General features: G+C 41.8%; 1 protein-coding gene across 1 annotated transcript in view; it reads right to left on the bottom strand.

The window, feature by feature from the left end:
* The window catches only part of PDE1C (phosphodiesterase 1C), a 485,865-nt gene that overhangs the window by 198,533 nt on the left and 264,546 nt on the right, over positions 1-22,786 (bottom strand). The gene's annotated exons all lie outside the window — the stretch shown is intronic.

The following is a 22,786-nucleotide window of genomic DNA, read 5'->3' as shown; positions in this document are numbered from 1 at the left end:
GATTATTCTCATGCCTTCTCGGCCCTGCTTGAGGACCTGGGACTTCCTCCTAAAGATGCATTACCAGAGCTCCCTTACAGGCAGGCTTCTGGTGGGACAAGACCAACAGGAGCCACTAGCAAGGGGCCAAAGGTCAGAAGAGGAGACGGTAAGGCATTTCTCTCCATGCTCTCCTTTCTCTGAGCTGTTTCTTGGCAATGACTCTGCCCCTCCATGACTCTAGCTCTTGTCAGGACACCCCGCTTCCACAGCTCCTGCTCTCTCTGGCTTCCTGTAACGCTAATTCCTCCCCTTGTGCCTTCAGAACTAAGGGTGGTAATGACTTCCATTGTCACTTAGTCTCTGGGTACACCCACACCCCAGGCGATTTCCTTACCCTGCACCCATGTTTGTAAGTATCCCCTTCATTAAAATCTCTTGAACCATCTGAATGGGAGTCCACTCCTTAACAAATCCTAACTGATCCCCAAACTCAAAAGTCATATGTTGGTGAGTGCGGGACCCAGCCTTTATGATCCAGTGCCAGCGCTTGACAAAGCACTCATTTGCCAATGCTAATTTCAACTGGAGCAGAAGTTAACAACAAAATATTATTAAGTACCCATTCTTAGAAGGGGGAGGAGCATTGTTAAAGTATGGCTGGCAATTATGGAAAAATGTGTTTGGTGATTTATTTTGACAATACTGAAAATGTTCTCTATCTTATCCCAGAAGCCCCACCTCTATTATGCAGGCTCATCCAAACCCAATCCTGCACATAACACCACCTACGACCCAACTTGCTTTCTGAGAAATGTCCATCTGACTTTATTCGGCATAAAAGGAAGATCAAGCCTCTTCATAAAATCTTGGCCAAAACTCCCAAAATCTAACACAGTTTTTCTCAGTCCTTCTGAAAACTGTTTATCACAAACTCAAACGCTGGAAACCACCATTATCAAAATACCACAAGGACCATTTTGCAAACCATCATTTTCAACTCTGTACAGTTAGGACTTGACAGAAGCCACGCTAGCAGGTCTCATTTTTCCCCTAGGGATTCCCAGTGTAATTGCCAACCAATCCACGGTGCACGAAGAAGCATGTAATTACTCAGTTAAAGAGTAATTATATGGGCATTTATTTGTACCCTCCAAGCTCAAGGGATATTGGAGGCATTGTCCAAAAGAGGCATACTGTATATTTTCAAAGACTCAAATTGGTGTTTGCTTCAGTGTTTCCTTTTTGCTGTTTCTGCTGATCTTTTTATAGCTTTTGTTTTGGTGCACAGTTTTGCTGTGTGAAGCTGAGGCGCATTAGATGAAACGTTCTAAGTAATGCGCCACAGTGTTTCACATGACTGTAATCAGTTTTGATGATTTGGAGCAATTTTATACGTGACTCCACATTATTAGTGAATCACTGCAAATTTCCTATTTTGCAATGGAGCAATAAAACGGTGGCCTTGACAATCACTGGTCATCAACAAGCTTCAAGCTGGCAAGGCAGGCACAGAGCACGAGCTCTGAGAACCTGGCGGCTTGCCACTTTCAGTAATTATAATCTGCTGTTCTTAATTCCAGCTGCAATGTCAGCTGGATACAGAGCTTTTGCCCATTTCCTGCCCTGTACACACCACCACACAGCCACGCAGCTGCTGGGTTCTGCCCCAGATGCTAGGGCATTCCGCTATAGATTAAGTGATGGCTTATAAAAGTGATTCCTATTAGAGAAAAGTGCCAGAAGAATATTTTGGAGTCAGATGGGTCCATTAAGGAAGAGGCAGTCTCAGCCACACTTCCCTGTCATCTGGGCCTTCTCACAAGCACATGCTATTCATCCAGACCTGTTCAACCTTTTTGTCAGGATATCGCTGAATCCCCATTCATCTTTCCAGTGGTCAACCCCTATGTAGCTCTCAGGTTATTGCCTAGCACATAGTAGGCAAAAATAAGTACCTGATACATGGGTAAGTGAATGAATGAATGAATGAATGAATGAATGAATCCACTTGGATATCCGAAAACATGGCTCATTTTGCCATCTAATTAATAGCCCTCCCTCATCGTTCCATCCAAATGTCGTACCCATCCTACCCTACCTGGTTTGCGCCCTCTCGGAGAACTCATACTGTGGCTCTACTCGGCACCCGTGTGCCTCACCCAGAGCAACGAGTTTGGCCCATGTCTTGTCCCAACCCCAGCTGCTACATCAGTTTTCTATTGGTTCAGAAAGGCACACCGTGAGACCCCACCCTGTCCTCACAGTGCTCCCCTTCCTATCTACTTTCGCACTCCCCACGCCAGACCCATTGCAATCAGCCAGACAGGAGGAACTATACCTGCCATATAGTAATCGCTCAATAAATGTTCACTATTTTCAGTATGAACAATTTAACAAATGCTGCACCCTCACCTGAGTGCCATAGGAGTGACTTAACACTGAGTGCTGTATTACTGATTTTTACCCATATCTTTTTCACAGATGTCATTTACATTTTGGAAAGAGTAACATAAATTTAAGCAATGGTACCAAACCAAAACACAAGCAGAAAAACTGGAAATTTGGCATGGACATGTCAATAAAATCATGGAATTGTTTCAATTTGGAAGGAAAGCATAAGGCATGGAGTTCATTCCACCCCTTCCTTCCTAAAACGACACAGTGCCACAGAGGTGACACTCCTAAGTAAAAGACAGAGCTAATCCACAGCAGAGTCCAGGCCACACATTTTAGCTCCTGAGGCTGGAAAAGGGTAGCAGAGAAAGAACAGATGATGAGCAAGACCAAAGTGAAATTAGGTTGAAGCACTTCATGGCAAAAGGGGGAAAAGAGAAAGTAACAAAACTCTAAAACTGATATTCCCCTCCTATTACTTTTACTGTAGAAGAGCCCTTCACTGAAGAGTATCCAGTGGCCTACTGCCAGAGGATGTCAAAGTCTGCATGATACTCCTCTGTCATGGGCTGAACTGTGTCCCCTCAAAATTCATATATTAAAGTATCAACCTCCAGTGTCTCATAATGTGACTGTATTTGGAGATAAGGTTTGTAAAGAGGCAATTAAATTAAAATGAGGCCCTAAAGGTGGGCCCTAATCCAATCTGACTGGTGTCCTTGTAAGAAGAGATTAGGACACAGAGAGACACCAGGGGCACCATGCCGGAGGGATGGCAACGAGAAGAGACAGCAAGAGGGTGACCACTGATAAGCCAGGGAGAGAGGCCTCTGAGGAAACCAACACTGCTGACACCTTGATCTTAGACTTTCAGCCTCCAGAACTGTGAGAAAATAGCTTTCTGTTGTGTAAGCCAGCCAGTCACCCAGTCTGCGCGGTATTTTGTCAGCAACTTGAGCTGACTAATCTACCCTCAAAAGGCTCAAAAATCTAACTTCAAAAGGCTCCAACGCTACAGAACTGCAAAGATAAAGAGGACACTCCAACCGGGCCCACTGGGCCAAGACCAGTTTACAACCAAACTGTTAGCTCTAGCTCCAGCCCTGTTGCCCCCTCTTCCAGGTGGCGTAACTGAACAAAAGTCCCTTCCCTTCTCTGGGTCTAGCCTTTGCTACCTCACAGACCTGCTTTAAGGACCAAAAGAAATGCTAATGTCAAGAAAGTGCTACAAACATACGGTATTGGAGTAATTCTTGTTGTTATTGTCATGTGCAGAAAAAATCCAACTGTAATCTCGAAGTCACAGTCCAAGATATTTGGGGAAGAAGTAATGAGATTGCCTAGTTTCAGACAAGATGGCGTAGACTCCATTTCCTCTCCTCCCCACTAAGTACAATTGAAAACCTTATAAACAATGCAACAGACAATCAGAAAAGGACTCCAAAAGGTGAAGAGAGGAAGGTAGCTGGTTAGGGACCTCAAGACTTAAGAAACAGCACCATGGCCCATTGTCTCCAGAACCCTGGCCCAGAGGCAGAACACAGCCCAGACAGGTGCTAACCTTCCCTGCAGGCAGCGCCAGCAAAGACTGAGCGGGAGCCCAGCCAGCCCTGGCAGCCAGAGGAAGCACTCTGACCCCGCGAGTCTAGCATCTCTCACTTCCCAATATGACAGTGCCAAGAAAGCCCAGGAAAGCACCTTCTGCCCTTGTGGTAGCAGGTACTAAGTGAGAGTTCTGCCAGCATCAGGCAACATGGGCTCAAGACATAGGTTTCCACCCCTGCAGGCGTGGCATCTCCCATCCCCCACCAGGTGGTCCAAAGTGAATCCCAGGAAGTGCCTTACATCTCCACAGGTGACACCATCCAGGATTGGGTAGAAGCACCAAGCATCATGCTAACAAACCTGACCAGAATAGCACTGCCAAGGAGTTGAAAACTAAATTATTGAGACTACAGCCCACAGAAGTAGGCCAGGACCTGTGTACTAAATTTAAATGGGATAACTGCTTGCTAAAAGAAAGATAAAATAGGATCCAGAGTCCCCTAACGTAATGCCCAAATGTCCAGGATACAATTTTTAAGATCACAGATCATACCAAGAATCAAGAAAATCACAATTTGAATGAGGAAGGACAATCCACAAAAACCAACACTGAGCTGAATCAATGTTAGAATTACCTGACAAGGATTTCAAAATAGTCATCATAGAAGGGCTTCATTTTTTATTTAACAAAGGAATTACAAATGCCTTGGAAACAAATACAGTATAAAAATATCTCACTAAAAATAAAAGATATAAAAAGAACCAAATGGAAATTGCAGAACTTAAAAATGCAATAACTGCAATTAAAAACTCACTGAAAGGGCTCAACAGCAGAATGAATAAGACAGATGAAAAAATAAGTGATCTTGAAGATAGAACAATAGAAAGAGGCACCTGTGACACAACAAGAGATCTAGAAGTCATATCATTGGAGTTCCAGAAGGAGAAAAGAAAGAAAGAGGGGCTGAAAACATATTCAAAGAAATAATTACTAAAAACTTCCCAAATTTGGTGAAAGACAAAGCCTACATATTCCAGAAGCACTAAGACACATCATAATTAAACTTCTGAAAACTAAAGACAAAAAAGAAAAGGTTAATATAAGAAAAGTCAAGGTTTGACACACTGGGAAGGTTTTGCAAATAGATTTCTGTCAAATATATATAAATAAAGATAGAAACATAGATATAATACATTATACCATTTACAATGCGTCAGGGACTTATGGGCGCTTGGACAAATCTTAACTCATTCAACTCACAAAACAATTCCATTAGGTAAGTATTATTATCCTCATTAACTTGCCCAGGGTCACAGAGCTAGTGAGTGGCACAGCCTAGGATTCAAACACAGGCAGTCTGGCTCTAGACCACTGACTCTCAACCACTATGCTCGGAAGTGGTATTATAATCAATAGCCCCAAAAGATGAGGACTTTATACACTAGATGATGAGACAGTGTAATAACACAGGACCTGATTCCAGGTGTTCATTTGTTTTAAAGATTTTCTTTAAAATATATTAGGGATGGACACTGTGGCTTATGTAGGCCTGAATATCAATTACTTTCATTGTTCAGAATGGAGTCTAAACTGAAGCTGTACTTGGTGAGAACATTTCTCCTGCTCAGAATCATATAGTAAAAAACATGTGCAATTTTTTTTTTTTAGTTGTAATTAAGCACTACTCTTCTTGGCTTAATGCTTTCATTAAACATCAATGCTAATATGTCTTTTCCCACATACTAATGTCCTAAATGGTTTTTATTAATACAGATGTACTCTCAAGTATGAAAAGCCATTCTCTTCACTATTCTATTAATTGAAAGAAAAATACAAACAAACAAAAAAAGAAAGCTGAAGGTTTGACAGCTAAACAATACAGGCACACTGAACAATGAAAATCTTCTGTCACATTTGAGAATGGCACCAGTTTCGGGATTAAATTGTCCTTTTTAGGATTGCCAGGCCAATATTATCTTTTTGTTCTAATATGAAACCATTTCGAGAAATGTGGTTTCCTGTAGACTAAAAGGAAGCTGAAGTGTTGTGTCGCACTAACCCACACTAGTGCTAACTACAGATGACGGCACTGTGTATGAGTGACATTTACTCTGGGGCTGGAAGTGGCCACTCAGGATGTGCTGGGACATACCAGGGGTTCAGTAAATATAAGCTTGATGGATAGAAGGGAGGAGCAAAGGGAGGAAGGGAGCAAAGATCCAGACTCTGGGCTTATCGCCCTCAAATCTCTACCTCATTCCTAGAGTTCTTGAATGAAATGCAAAACTATTGCCTTTTTAAAAATGCAAAGTGGGAACTGACTGCAAATGAGCATGGAAGATCTTTTTGGGGTGATGTAAATTTTCTAAAACTGTTGGGGTGATGATTGCCCAACTCTGTAAATTTACTAAAAATTATTGAATCGCGCACTTAGGTGTATGTTATGAGATGGAAATCATACTTAAATAAAGCTGTTTTTTAAAAAAAACATCCCCATTGCCTTCAGAATAGAGCCCAACTTCATGAAAGCATGTAAGATTCTTTTTTATTATTATTTTTGCAAATTTAATTTTTTTTTTAATTTTAAAGTATTTCAATTATATTTTCATATTAGGTCTGCCATATCTCCCACTTTTCTCTAAAACTTACACTATAGTATATTTCTTTGCTTAGGCTTAGCAAAACTAAAACTAAATGTTTTTTTAATAGCTTTACTGAGGTATAAGTGTGTACATTTTGATGAGTTTGAACATATGTAGATACTGTGATACCATCACCGTCATCAACTAAATGTTTTTGCCCCCCCACCACCGATATCATACATATCTATTACAATTCCATTGACTCCATTCCCACACGCTACTCCACATCCCAATACTATATATGTATTAAATTATACTTGACATAGAATATTATTCAACAGCAGCTTCAGATGTATAGTGCAGTGGTCAGGCCTCTACACTGTCCATGAAGTGGTCTCCCTCACAAGGCATGAGACCATCTGGCACCTTAAAAAATATTTACAACATTATTGATTATATTCCCCAAACTGTAGAAGATTCTCGATGATAAGGCTCCTGCTTATCTCACACCTTACCTTTTTTTTTAATGTTATGTTTTAATATTAGTTTCAGATGTGCAAAACAACATAACGATTAGACATTTACATCCTTCACAAAGTGATAACCCCCGCAAGTCTACTACCCCTCTGAAATAGTATATAGCTGCTATAATACTATTGGCTATATTCCCTATGCTGTGCTTTACATCCTGTGACTATATACATAAACATATATATTTAACTGTAGTTGACATTCAATATTATTCTACTTCAGCTTCAGGTGTACGGCGCAGTGGTCGGGCATCGCACCTCATCTTTTTTACCACCCGTGTTCCTCAACCCTCTGACCTACCACGCCTCTAATCTGTCTACTGAACAACCCACAGTTTCCAGGAAATCTGAAGTGGTTTTACTCCCCCATGTCTCTGCTCACCCTGCTCCTTTGCCTTTCTGCCTTCAAGTCTTCCTCACTGCAGCTGCCTGACAGACATCAAATGGGGATAAAAGACACAGATCAACCTAATCCTTGAAAAACACCAGGATTTGCCAAACCGGGGTTCAAACCCAGGCTGCCCAACTCCGAAATCTGTACTCTTCACCACCCCCTATCCTGCCTCTGCTGAAAAAGGCACCTGCCCAGACATTTTCTACCTGGGTTTCAGGAGTCCCCCTGTAGGCAAGCTCCAGTGAGGAAGCAGTCTTCCCAACTCAGGTCTGCTACAGTTGGAGCCTGGGCAGAGAGGGAGCCAATTCTGTCATCCCGGCCTCAGGAAATTATAATGGTAACTGATGGGTGCTTAGAGAATGTACATTTCAGAAGACTCAAATTGAGTACAGATGTTGCAAAGATTAGTGTCCAATTAGGAAGCATTAAGCAGACATAAAGGCAGACCAAAGTGGTCTTTTTGGGGAGCTGGGTCAAGATGGGAGGAATGCGTGCTGGCTAAGTAGGCCGGTTACTCAGAGGTGGTCCTCTCTCTGAAAGCAGTGGGGGCAGCCCTGCTTTGCCTGGGGACCAGACAGAGAAAGCAGCCTGAACCCTGGGGCGGAAGGATGACCTAAAGGCTTTCAGATAAGGTGGGTGGGAGGACAGTGGAGTCTCCTGTCAAGGCCTTTCAGCAGCTTGGAGATTCAGCACTGAAATGCAGGACCACAGAGTGTTTGCTTTTCTTTTTTATTATGGTTAAAACACACACACACACACACACACGCGCGCGCGCGCGGCGCGCACACACACCAGGAGCTTTATCCTCTTCACAAATGTCCAAGTGTGTGGAACATTATTGTTAATGCTAAGCACAATGTTACATGGCAAATCTCTAGAACTTTTTCATCTTGCATGATTGAGAATGGAAACCCTGCACACTGTTGGTAAGAATGTAGACTGGTGCAGCCAATATGGAAACTGTGGAGGGTCTTCAAAAAATTAAAATGTTTTTAATTTTATAAGTACCATGGGATCCAACAATCCCAGTTCTGGGTATTTACCCAAAATAATTGAAGTCAGGGTCTTGAAGAGATATAAGCACTCCCAGATTCATTGCAGCATTATTCACACTAGCCAAAATGTGGAAGCAAACTAAATGTCCAACCATGGATGGATGGATAAAGAACATGTGGTGTAGACACACAATGGAATACTATTCAACCTTTAAAAAGAAGACAATGTGGAACGTTCTCTTAACCGTTAATCTGATGCTGTGGATGTTGAGATTGTCATGGAACTCCACTTTTCAACAAAAATCGCTGGGAGAAATGAGTGAGGACATGCTCACATCATCCATCTATGGGTTTCCAGAACAAGCAATAGTCTATGAGATTTTTTGAACCAAACTATGTCTTTATTTTCATTCAGTGGTTTCATTATATTAAGAAAAATTAGGTACAGTTCCTCATTATGAAATCTCATTCTTCAAATTCCTTTGGAATGTATTTGTCTCTAAATTATGATACATGCCCAATCACGCCTGCATACAGGAAAGACAAGGTGAGAATGATAAACCCTCAGGTAAAGACATTTTATCCTGTGTAGCAGAATAGGCTGAGCATTTGTCCTCCCAACTCCAGGACTCATGGCAGCCATCATTAATAAATCTTAGCCTTAGAATCCTCCTTAACCCGCCAATCAGAATTGACTCTCAAACATGACGTGCCTCCCTGTTATGAATAATTGACTGGAACAAAAGAAGTAGATGGGGCAGTGGACACCGGCGGTTAAGAGCTCCACTCCAGAGATAGACATAGGTTCACATCTTGGCTTTTTCACTTACCAACTGTGTGCCATACTTCCTAGTTCCAAAACGGAATAAAAATAGTTCCTAACTCACCATATGTAGGTTACCAAGATTAAACAACTCAAACAACTATATAGTCACTATTTTATTTAAAAAGTGCTCGGCACTACTCTGGGGGTCATTCACATATGAAATCATCTAATCCTCAAACAATCTTATGATACAGAAAGTATCACTATCCCCTCTTAAGGAAACAGGCACACAGAGAGGTAACGTAATTTGCTCAAGGTCACACAGCCAGTAAGTGGCAAGGCCAGGATCCAAACCTAGGCATTCTGGCTCAAGAGTTCATGTGTGTAGACGTGGAATTATTAAGAAGACAATTCCTATGCTTATTAGCTTCTTGTGAGGGCTTCATGAAAGTGAGTGAAAAATATTTGCAGGCTTGGCTTTGAGAGCTCCACATGAAAACTGCAAGAAAAATACAATGAATTACTTTAATACTCCAAGCAGTGGCCAATGAGAAACAGCAGCAGCAGGACTGGCTGTACCCAGGTACCATGTGGCTATTTTTCTACAGGTCAGCATCCATAGCTGATACTGGTCTTTATCTTTCTGACAGGTGACAGGTAGCACCAACACTCTTCAAATCATACGACCTCAGAATACTCATCTTATCCTGATGGTAGGAGAGAAATAACGTATAAATCACAGTGGGGAGATGGGGGCCTACGTACAGGTTCCAGAAAACGCTCCTTCAGCACAAAGTAGCTTCCTCATATTTGCTCAGACTTTGAGGAGGAGGTGCCCCATGGCTGTCAGCTCACTGCTCTGCTGACGATGCGATTTCCTTCCAGCCAGCCAGACGCTGGCTTCTAGCAATTCAATCTAGCATTCTGCTGGCAGAAAGGTGGGTAGATCCACCTTGTCACAAGGTTTCAGGTGAGTCATAAATCAGTGAGTACTTAAGTATCAGGGACTAAGATTTCAAGAAGTAATTGTTTTTTAGAAATAATATTTAATTTTAAGAAATATGGAAATCACAGCTTAATTTCCCCCTTGTAATAGTGGGGGTGCCAAAAAAATGTATACATATGAGTTTGTATTCATCTTTTGTGATCGGTATATATTGAGTATTACAAATTTTAATACAGTTTTTTCCTTTCTTAAAACATCTATACATTTTTTTGGCACCCCCGGTATAATTATAATGACTAATCTTGATCAAAGTACTTTGAATTTACCTAACTCCTCCTAGATGATGAATTCTAAGGGCTTCAGTAAATCCTGGGTAGTAAGATCACCATTTTTCCCCATATTTCATAAGCCCTTTGGGCTGACACTCTAGGACATGAGCCTCAAGCAGGTTTAGACCTTCCTGATGAAAAATAAAGTTATGCCATGACCAACATGCTTCCTGACTAGATCAGTGTCCTATGGCTCCTGGAACAAATTACCACAAACTTAGGGCTTAGAACAACACAAATGTCTAATCCCACAGTTCTGGAGGTCGGAAGTCTAAAATGGGTTTCACCGGGCTAAACAAAGACATGCAGGGAGGGCTGCACTCGCTCTGATGGCTCTAGGGGAGAGTCCGTCTCCGCGCCTTTTCCATCTTCTAGTGGCCTATTCTGTGGCTCATGGCCCCTTTGTGCACCTTCAAAACCAGATTTTCCAATCTCTCTTGATCTCTGACACTCCACCTCTCTCTCTTTTGAGTGGCCTTGAGGTCACATTTGGCCCACCTGCATAATCCAAAATAATCTTCCCACCTCAAGGCCCTTAACTTGATCACACCTATAAGGTCTCTTTCGCCACATACGGTAACATAGTCACTGACTTCTAATCCTTAAGGGGGCGGGATTATTCTACCTACTAAGTTGACACTTAAGACTTTCATTCTTAATGTTTTTCTCCTACTCTGTAAAACCATTAAACGTCAAAAATACTGAATTTTAAGTTATTTTTGCAACTGTACACCACCTTATGTATATCTTATAACTCAACTTTATAATAATAAGTTATGTCAAACTATAGCTAAGAATAGTGACATTATATATATGCAGGACAGAAAGTATAACAAAATATTTTAAAAGCTTAAGTTTTGCTTTTGTGTATTTATATACCTATGGATTTATAGGTAACTGAGGCTTGATAAACAGGTTACAGGTTACAAGTAAATTTTAACAATATAACATATCATTTGTCTTCAATTGGTCCATTTAGCATATGTTAATTATAAAAATCTTTGCTAAAACCAAATTAATTTGCTTCCAACTCAAATGTTTCAATAGATCAATCAGTCTAAAGCAATTCCTCTCTCTGGGTTTTGATCAGTTACATTTTTACTCAAGAATAAAGACTTGACAAACTATGATCTACAGTTTATCCCCACAACCACAAATGACAAAATGTTATCACTGCTTCAGTTTTAAAAGTATGTCTGCCTACAAGCACTTTTTCCAGATAGCCATCCTTTCTTAGTGTAACTAGATGACACACACCACTATATATAATTGTATGTGTTAATACACATAAAAGAAAAGAGACAATAACAGGGAAGGTGTTAAATGCATATATTATATTTTTTATGATATCAAGGTAATTTAGAAAATTTTATATCTGAAAATTAAATATGAGATAGAAAAACAAAGTTTCATACCTTACAGATGAAACTGATGCCTTGGAAGCGAGAAGAGAATAAAACACTTTCTGAGCACATTTTACATGTGAGCTTTTGCTCTACTGAAACAACCATTCTCAAATATATATTTGTGCCAATGCCTTAAAAACAGCCTGGCATGTTCCATTGGCTAACCCCCTTCTAAGATACACAACACAGTTCAGCCACTGTCTTGCCTGATGTTCCACCTGAAGTAAAGAGCAGAGCATCATTCTTTCCATTTGCAAATATCCACACAGACTTATATGGAGGTCAAGGGTCTCCTCCCAGGAACCAAAGGCAACCCAGCAAATGTGGCAGCCATTCAGTCATGGTGCCCCAAACAGGCGATGCTTCCAGCAGAGGTCACACTGAGACGCCTGCTTTTCAGAAATTCCTCTGTCTCAAGGAGCACATCAGTATGAATTCGAAAGAACGAAAAACAGTTCCATGTGATACTCATCTGATTGTTTTGTCCTGGGAATAGTTATGGTAAGTTACAAACCAGGAATTTAATGTCAAAACCCTGTATTCAGCGAAACATAATAGTCAACTCTCAGTAGCCTATAAAAGACAAAGAAAGGATAGAGATAAATAAAATTCACAGAAAAGAAGGAATACTTCTTTGGAACCAATAGCTATAACAACTTCCTAACATTGCAGATACTTTTATAAAAAAGTGTACGCACCCTTTTTTTTTCCCTTGCATATAGGCAAACGTCAATGGGGCCCCTCTCAGTTTAGAAAATTCTAAGTGACAAGCCAAAACCAACAGATTTTGAAAAAGGCCTGTGAATAATACACCAAAAAATTGCCTAGTTGGAGTCAAGAACCAATTCATTATAATAATTGTTGAATCTATGTGGTGGGTGTAGGGTGTTCATTATACTAATCTTTTAAGTTTATGTTTCAAAAATTCAAAATCAAAAGTTAGAAATAAAACAGAAAAGATAATTCATTAGATACTTGTAAAACATTTGGACTTTGAGAAATTTGCATAAATTTGGGGCATATTCAGACAAACCAGTTAGTTCATCTCTCCATATACAGCCCCACCCAAAAAAATTTTACATAAAATCAACCATCTGAGAAAATGGAAATCGACATTGTTTCACAGCTCTTCTGAATGAACAAAATGTGACTGGGCTAGACTTAAATTCGTTAGGGAAATTTCCTTTTACAGGTCATGTCATACTGACATGTACTAGAATAGCAATTAAAATATTCTAAACCTAGTCCCCTCTCTGTGTAACTGTCCTTGTCACACTGTCTTTAAGTCAAAGTACAAATTGTACTGGGCTAAGCAATGACAGACACATCTCCCAACTGCTCCTCAAAGATGGGTACACACTTAAAGATGGGTACGATGAACCTTCTAATGCTTAACCGTTTCTTAGTGAATTTAAATTTAAAATCTCCCCAAATGATGAATAATCAAAAATGGTCTTGTGGGGTCGGCCGAGTGGCGCGATGGTTAAGAACTGGCTTGGGATGCCAGAGGGCCCCGGTTCGGATCCCACATATGAGGGCCAGTGACACTGCCCTCCACAGCTAAGATGCTGAACAACAGCTCAACCTGGAGCTGGGCTGCCATGAGTCACCTGCGATGGCATAGGCTGCAGCCCCTGTGGCAGTGGGTTGCCATGGGCTACCGTGTGTAGCCAGCAGCCAGCGTGAGTGGCCAGCAGCCGCAGTGAGCGGCGTCCAGAAGCCGGCGACTGATCTGCCTTGCCCGGGAAAAGCGCAATGATGGTGCCAACTTGGGCCAGTGAAGCAACGTCCTCCACAACTAGACTGAAGAACAAAACGACAGCAACTTGTCTGTTCCCCTTCCCCCAATTCCCCAGCACTGTTCCGATCCCCCCAATTCCCCAATAAAAAAAATATTTTTAAAAAAAAGGGGTCTTGTGGAAGCATCTAGACAAGAGAAAGGAAATGGGGGGGAGGGGTGTCCAGGAGGGGAGAGATAATGAAAAGAGCCTTTACTTGAAGACCAATTTATGGATGACTCCTTAATACCACAGAAAATCTGGTACAAAAGTAAATGCACTGAAACATGAATTCCATTTACTCTCACAGCTTTCACCCAAAACATTTTGTTGTCATTAGAAAGTGAAACCAGTGCTCCTGAAGAAAAGAAATGAGAATCAGAAAGCGCTGTGGTTTACAGGGAAGAACATGAATCTGCTGCCCAGGACTTTCACGCCCTGAAGCTTTGGGCAAACGCCTCTTTCTTCCTTTCACTAAACATGAGAGTTAGCTCAAACACTAGAAAGCCCTCTGACTTATAACTCTAACACCTTACTTATTTTGCTTGTACAACCAACTAAGCAAAAATAAATTAGTAAGTTAATTTAATTAAATTAAGCAACTTGTGGCAGAGGTGCGGAGAACTTCTCTGAGTTACGAGGATGGCAAATGTTATTCTCCACACACCTCATGTCCTCTCCCTCCCTCCTTCTCTTCCATCCCACCTCAGATATCCCATCTTCTCGTCTGGCTGCTTCAACCACCTCTTATTCCAGCTTTTTTTTTTTCCATTCTTACCTTTTTATTTTACCTGCTCCTTTTAGGCAACCATCAGCCCCAGCGCACGACCATCCCAGCTGGCTGTAGTCAGTGCTAAAGAAATCACACTGGCGGGAATTTGTGACTGAACCATATAAAAAATTGTTTTGGAAATTAGTGGCCAAATTATATAGAATTAGCAACCAAACTATTCAGAAAGTCGTACAGAGAGCAATGGAAACCACAGCCACAGGGCCTGACCAAATGGTGTTTCCGGTCAATGGAGAAGAATTATAACCCAGACAAGTCCTGGTGGCTGTGGAAGAAAAGTAATGACCTCCGTCCAGGGTCTGTTTTCCAGACTCATCCTTCCAGGCTGGAGAAGCATTAAGCCTTCCAGCAGACAAGCACTCAGGATGTGACACAGTATGGAGGCAAGAGGGTGCAGAAGAGAAGGGGTCTAGCTAAGCAGGAGCATAAATGAAAGTCAAAGTGCAGAGGCTGGATTATCTGCAATGCCTGGAAGTATCTTGCTCTCCAACGCTCTGCCTGGGAATTCAGGAAAGGAGTCCCCAAGGACAGAAACTCTGCACTGACTTCGAGGAAGAGAAAGTGATATTCGGGTTGAGAAATCGTAAGCAGATCCTACGGAAAGAGAACACAAGGGCAACAGAGGGGTAAATCGCAACCGGACGATCTAGCCCTTTCCCTCTCCTCTCCCTCACCACTCCAGCGTCTCTTCCGTCTCCTCTCTTTAACTGTCTTCTCCCACCCCTTTATTTTCCTGGGTTTTTTTGGTTTTTGTTTTTGTTTGTCTTTTTCTTTGCTTGTTCCTTCTAGGCAGCCTTCAGCATCTTTGACCTACCCTGCCCACCTGTACCTTCCACTCTACCATTTCATCCTGGGTCATCGCTGTCCTAGAAGCAGGGCCAGACGCATCCGCCTGTGCTCAGAAGGGCACATTGACTTGACTTCATGCTCTGATGGCACCATCTTGAAATTCTTAGTAATTTTTAAATCAACGGGTCCTGCATCTTCATTTTGCACTGGGTCCCATAAATTATATACAGCTGGTCCTGCCTAGAAGATTTAGAGGATGCACCAGTCCAGATGGAGCGTTCTGGAAAATAATCCCTAAGGAAGATCACCTCTGGTGCAATGATCTTTTTAAAACTGATTCAGTTTGCAGATTTTCTATGGCCTCGGTTTATAAAAACATTGCGAAATGAAATGTCGACATAAATGGATCTTGTCATGGGGGAATACAAACTCTTTTTCTCTCTGAGAAAGTCCAGTAAATCAACAAATTGCAATATGGAAGCCTTTTGAGACAGGAAATCCAGGAAGTTAACAAGACATCATCATCGTTCAGAGCAGCCGTTCATTCAACTTCCTACCCCAGGTCCATTCCTCAGCTCCTCTGAAAGAAAGATCACCCTTACTTCAAAATGCCATAGGAGAAATGTAGGGAAATGATGATCAAAAACAATGCTGAAAGGAAAAAAAAAATACTGCTGTTGAGACACTGTCCAACCATGAGTATATAATTTCTCTCCTAAGGAAAGATTTATCAGTCCAGGGACAAGGGCTGAGAGTAGACTTGTCAGTTGGTACTAAAACGGTCCCAAAGTAATATCCCAACCTCACAGAGAAGGGATGAGCGTTCCCATGCACTAAAGAGCAAAAGGGTCGTAGGTCACATTTTTTAAATGGCGGGACTGTTTATATAACCGGATAAGTGAAATTTATGATCGACTCCCAAAGAAATGATTTCTCAGAAACCTTGAGAGTTCTTCTTATCTCCAAGAAAAAGGAGTTTTGAACTTCAATTTATAAAAATAAAATAAAAAAAGTAAACTCGCATCCCTGCTCTGTGCCTCCCCTTAGCACCTGCTCCTCATTTGTATAATACGCAGAACAACCCTGCCAAGTCTCCTCACAGTGAGGTTATCTTCAGGGCCAGATAAGAAACGCAGTTATAGAAAAGTGCTTTTTAAGCTGGGTGAATTCATCACTAACGCAAAGTGTTGCTATTGTTACAGGGGCCAGCTCCTTGTCTTCACCCTCACTCAAGAGGTCCAAAGCCTCCCTTTTCCTCCCTGCCCGCCCCTGCCCTGCCCGGCTGCAGACGCTGCCCAGGACCTCCATCTTCACCAGCAGGCAGCTTTGGAACTAGGGCACCTGAACTAATCCCCAAAACTGGCTTAAACAGGATGTAAACCCAGCCACACCCAGACCTCTCCTCTGTTTGAACCCCTACAATTCTAAAACGAAAGAAACGAGACAGGAAGAAATGCATGTGTTTCAAGACAGACTCGAAATCTGTGTTATTTAATGCCCACACTGATGAAATCAAAGGCATATAAGAGTCAGAACTATTAATATTTATAATTTATTGAATCTGTGCCTTCAACAGCTGTGTGGAAGAAAACATCCTTGGATGGGCTAGGGATTAAGACACTAGATGTTTCCTTTATTTATTCATGCATTCATTTCCTTATATGCTCATATATTTATTTATTTAGTGGCATTTTTTAAGAAGGGGAATGATGAAATTGTTTATCAGGAAATCCTTGCTAAAGAAACAACCAACTCTTGATGAGCCAAGGGTTCTTGAGGGGACTAAGAAAAGCAAACAGAGACATGCAGATGGGATGTGGGGAACAGGACAGGGTGAGCCCATCCAGCTGAGCCCCTGTCCCCTCCACCTAGTCTTCCAGAATGTCTCTAAGTTAAGTCCTTCCTCACTCCCTTCCCTTCTCCAGAGCCGTGCAAAACTCTAGTACAGAGATCTGGAACTTCTAAAATTGCCTAAAGAGAAAACTACACCCAAGCCTAAAGGGAAAAGAACGACCTTTGAAAGTAAGAAAATGTCTCCAGTTACAATCTTCTCACAGAGTCCCATGTCTACCAAGTACCCAGATGAAATGAAAGGGCAAGGCCTTGGATAATGAGATATCCCCTTCCCTAGTGAAACTAACTTATTGAAGCATCACAACAATTTATTCCTTAGAGAACCATGTCATACACTCAGTAGCAAACAAAGTAGAGTTAAAAGAGGGTACTTCTGATACCCTTCAGTAATAAAACCCTTTTGAATGATATCTAACATGGCGCTATCTTTTGCTGAATTCTTCTCTGATGTGAACTTTCAGTATACAGCTGGAATCAGTAGAAAATGCTATGTATCTGTGTTGGTTATGCCCTGCCAACTCAGACCCATTCTCCACCCTTCTCTGTGCCAGTGATGACACCTGACACCCATGGACTGTCTATCACTCTGGCCCTCACCCCCTGTTAAGTTTCTGTCGGCGGCACAGCAGATCAGAGAGGGAAAGAGCAGGAAGTTGGGGTAGATGGGGTACTTATGACATGCCCCATCCCGAGTTCACTAGTGTTCTGACAGTGACGGGTGAGACAGTCCCTTTCATGCAGCTCTGAGCTGTCTCTAGCCCTGAATTACTCCGCCCCTCCCCGTCCCCATCAGGCCCAGACAGTGACAGCTTCCTGCTATTGCCATCCCTGGGTGCCTCACGATTCCTTCTGGTTCTGTTAATCTGCCCGAATGTCTGTAAAGGACACGTTCATTAAATGCCCTGAGTTAAACCCTTGGGTCTGCCATTGGTTTCCAGCCAGAATCATGACTAATAAGTAATAATGCCAACATCTGTAAGTCAATTTTAAATCTGTCCACGTAATTCAAATAAATAATCACAACTCCTAAGATGACTTCACCTTACCTACCCTCTCTCCGTTTCACCTTTACCTGTTGAAATGCTGCCCATCCTTTAAGAATCATCTTTAACACAATTTTCTAAGTGCCTGCAGTTTTTTCCACATTTGGGACTCTATATTTTTTTCAAAAATTTATTATTTTGGACTTTACTTGTGGTATTTTTCTCACTCTGTTTTATTTTCATTTGTGCTCAGGTCACAGCCTCCCTCTCTGGCTAACAATTCCTTAAGATCAAGGACGGAATGGCACAAATTTTTTATATCTCCTCCCAAATCAGTAACTAGTTCTGTGCCAGTACACACAACTCAGTAAAGGTGTGTTGTTGCCGTCAGCTCTAGCCAGGTAAGGATTTTCAATTATTTCCCCACCATAAAATCAAGAACATTCCCATAAGCATGCACATCAGGTCTTTATATGAGATATATATATATTTCAGTGTAGGATATATATATATATATATATATATATATATATGTAAATCCTACGCTGAAATTTTCCTGATAAACCAACTTTCCTTCTTCCATTTTGACATCCATAGACAACTATAGAGATATTGATAGAGATACAGATATAAAATGAGTTTCCACCTTTAGTCAAGTGGTTTTCCAAGCACTTCCCACTTTGTTATACATCAGCATCTCTGCTAACCCAGAGAAAATTTACTTTCTCCCTTGTTCCCTTTTCCCTCCAATGAGACCCCGTGACGCCACTCGTTACAGCTGTAGTTGGCCCCTGATGGGTGAACTGTCTTTTGCTCCCCCTGGCTATGACAGTTCCAGAGACGAGCTGTCTTTGTCGGCAGTGTCCTTCTGGGCAGGCACTTTGTCCTGCCTGCAGCACCACTGGTAACATAGATAATGATACTCAATTTATCTATCCTGTCTGCGCTTCACTCTCCTCGACTAGAAAAAACAGGAATAATTTAGTCATTCACTGATTCGGTTACTCAGTAACTGCTTATTGAGGACTAGGCACTGTGCTGGGTACTGGGGAGGGGGTGAATCTAAAGCAGCCCCTCCCACAAGAAGCTGGCAGTCTGGGGGGAGTGGGGGGGGTGTGCAGAGGAACAGAAAGGCAACTCCGCTGCGTGTGGCATGGGAAGGTGATGGGTGTTGGCGCAGGGTCCTGTGGGAGCACAGGCGCATGTCCATTCCTATTGGCTGGTGGAAGGGAAGAGGGAAGCCTTCCCAGAAGGAAAAACGAAACCAAGCCCCCAGTTCTAGGTTGGAGTTAGATAATAAAACACCCTTGATAGTTGGTTAATTTTGAGGATTATGGAAATGCAACAGCGGAAGGATGCTTTTCACAACTGAAATTAATACAAATTTACTTGAATTCTGTGTCTAAAGAAGAATTATCTGCTTTGGTACATCTGACTACTGAACTTAATTCAACTTCAAAATTAAATTATTCTTCTGTTGGAGATTCACTTAGAGCAGCAAAATGTAGGAAAAACTTAATTTAAATTAAAATTACACTTAAAAATGTGTGATCTTACTATAATATTTATTTCATGTTTAAACCACGACAATTTTCTCTTCATATCAAGAAGCCTCTTACACAGTTTTTACCAGCAACTCTGAGCTGCCCCCAGAGAACGAGCGACGGTTCTGGACACTGATGAAACATTTTTATTTTTTAATACATTGAACTCTATTAATGCTATGACTATCCAACTTACAAAGTTTCAAAGTTTATTTATTACATATATATGTATGTGAATATGCACTACATATTCAAAATTTATGTGTAAGCCATTGAATTGGAATATGACATGCATTTCCCTATAGAAACGATATTTAGTAGGGCTTAGGTTCCCAGGCTAACCCTCAAAAATCTATTACACTATAGCATGTGGTCACCATATCAAACATCCCCATGGAGAAAATGTGGGCAATGGGGCCAATTCAGAGGTCTTGAGTCCTGGTGCTGATGAAGTAAATGAGGTTAGGGCTGGTGAGGCAAAGATTGGAAACGGGGTGGTGGGTACAGAGCTAAGTGGGGTCTCTGGGGCTTCTTGCTGTACAAAGGAAAGAACTAAGTATTTGAACTCAGACCAGGGTCAGAATCTCACATTCATCAGTTACTAACTGTGTGGCCACTGACAAATTAAATTCTCTGTGTCTTCATGTCCTTCCTGCCAAATGGAAGAGCTGTGAGGATTAAGTAAGGTAACATGCTCAATGTACTTCCATGATGCCTGGCACAGAGCAGGCTCTCAGTAAATACGAGTTCCTCTCCACTTCTGCCTTTCCTTTCTGCACCTGTTACCTGTCCTAGCCTCTGGAGAAAATGCCCTCCCCTGTAAGGCTAAAAACAAAGAATTAAATGAAACGCATATGTGTGTGTGGGTATGTACGTACATATGTATATGTGTGTGTATGCATGTATCATGTGTATGTGCATAAAATCAGTAAATACTAAATACATGGTCCAGTAAAAAGTAAAAACTCCACAAATATTGGTTTATTTTTCCACCAGCTCCAAGCAATATACGAAGAGCCTGCTTCTTTCTCCACTGACACAGCCAGTAAATTCGTGCTCACCATTTGGTCCCTGGGCCACTGCAGTGTGAATAACATATTTCTAATAGTCACAAAGCCATCGTCCTCATGGCTGGTAATATGTTATAGGGTTTCTAGTTGGTTCCAGACCTCTGCGCTAGTCCAGAAAAGGGGTAGGGAGGCCACCTGGAGACATCCATTTCCATGAATCGATCTGCATGGCCTGGAAAAGGCACTGGGCTCAGGGGTGAGTACAAAGGGAATGGCCTGGAAAGAGTATCTGTCCTCCAGGGGGTCCCCCACACCAGGCCTGAGTCCAGTGGAGAAGGGGGCTGTGGTCAGAGGCTGAAGGAGTAATTTTACAAGAATATCTAGGGTGTGAGCACATGGAACAGAGAAACACTTCTGCTGTATGCAGAGCACACACGTGACTTCAGCTCATTGACACGAAAGGACCACAAAAACCATTGGGACTATTACAGAATTTGCACTTTTGGGAAAGCCAGGAATCTATACCAGTCCAAGGGAGCCATTTTTCTAAAGAGAACACCAGCCACAGGAGTGAGGATAAATGAGACGCTAGTACCTATTTTTCCAAGCACCTTGGACATCAGAGAAAGACGGGTTCAGAGAGAAAAACCATCGTCACATGTGAGACATCTCTAGCACTCCCAAACAACTGGGAGCAGACTTTGTTGGGGGGCAGGGAGGTGGTGCTGAGACTTCAGTGGCGATGCAAGCCAGGAAAATTTTAACTCCTTTGACATGATTCATTTCGCATCCATGGGCTGGGGAGGTGTGAGGAGATGTGCAGAGAGAAAGGTACAAGGAGTAAGGCCAGCACGCTTAAGTCAAGTGTGTCTACTGGAATGCCAACAGTCATTGAGGGGAGTAAGTTTCAATGGCTTGATAGCAGAACAGAACAGATGGTGATATTATAGCTGTGTAAATGATACAGTTTCTAAATATTATGGCATATCAGTATTAATAAGCATGACTCGTTTTTAAGCAAACATATGCTGAACCCTATTGTTCATTACCGCACAGAGATGACACATCATGATGACTTGCTAGCACTTGTCAGGATCTTGGGAGAAAGACACTGTACAAATATCAATTATAATCCATTGAAGTTTCATTGTTTTTCACTCTACAGTGCCGTTTTCTATTCAATACAATGAACTTTTGATCTCTAATCCTCATACTATACAATCAGCACCTATTTAGTGCATTGTCAGCTCAGATTGTGATCCTTTGAATATCCCAGAACGCTTTGCACACTCCAGGATATCCTTAAATCAACCAACTCAAGTGTTAGCCTGGCAAACAGCAATTATCTTTTGGGTGATACATTCATTTTGAATGATCAAGGCTGATCATGTTATAGCTCAAACAGAGAGTAAGGCCCAGCTCTTCTCCATCTCAGACAGAGCTGAGACAGGCTTACAACATTGTTTTATATTATGGCAGTGTAAAACCACTTAAACATTAACCACTGCCTATTGGCATGTATTGGAAGATACCCATAGCATAATTATCAGATAAGAAAATTATGCCAGTTGTTCTGGAAATATTTCTTATAGGGGCTTTTCTTATCTGATAATTATGTCCAGAAGCCAGCGACTGATGTGCCTCGTCTGGGAAGAGCGCAATGATGGTGCCAACTTGGGCCAGTGAAGCAACGTCCTCCACAACTAGACTGAAGAACAAAAAATGACAGCAACTTGTCTGTTCCCCTTCCACAATTCCCAGCACTGTTCCCATCCCCCAATTCCCCAAGAAAAAATCTGAAAAAAAAAAAAAAGTGAGTGCTTGATAACCTCATCACAATCGGAAGTCACTGTGACCAATTTCCCACTCTCCCTCAGCCATTTAGTTTCATAGGTCCAGCAATTGCGAATCAAGGAACATAAGAATCCCCAGAAGGTGTGAGAACAGCTACAAAAGAAGTGAATTCAACCTAAGGTTCATAGCTTTATGCCAATCTGGGGAGAGTAATAATTAGTAGAACCCGTTTACTCATCATTCTTAACTGATGCGCAAAACAATAGCAGCAGGAGTTAGCAAATGCTTGTTCACCAGTGAATCCAGGCTGAGCAAAATCCTTGGTCCCACTCAAAATGTAGCGAAAGCCAGTCTGTAATGATTTGGGTCATCAC

This window comes from Hipposideros armiger, unplaced genomic scaffold (genome assembly GCF_001890085.2).
Source record: "Hipposideros armiger isolate ML-2016 unplaced genomic scaffold, ASM189008v1 scaffold_809, whole genome shotgun sequence".
NCBI classification, from domain to species: Eukaryota; Metazoa; Chordata; class Mammalia; order Chiroptera; family Hipposideridae; genus Hipposideros; species Hipposideros armiger.
Note: the sequence above shows the minus strand (reverse complement) of the source record. Positions and strands in the feature narration are given on the sequence as shown.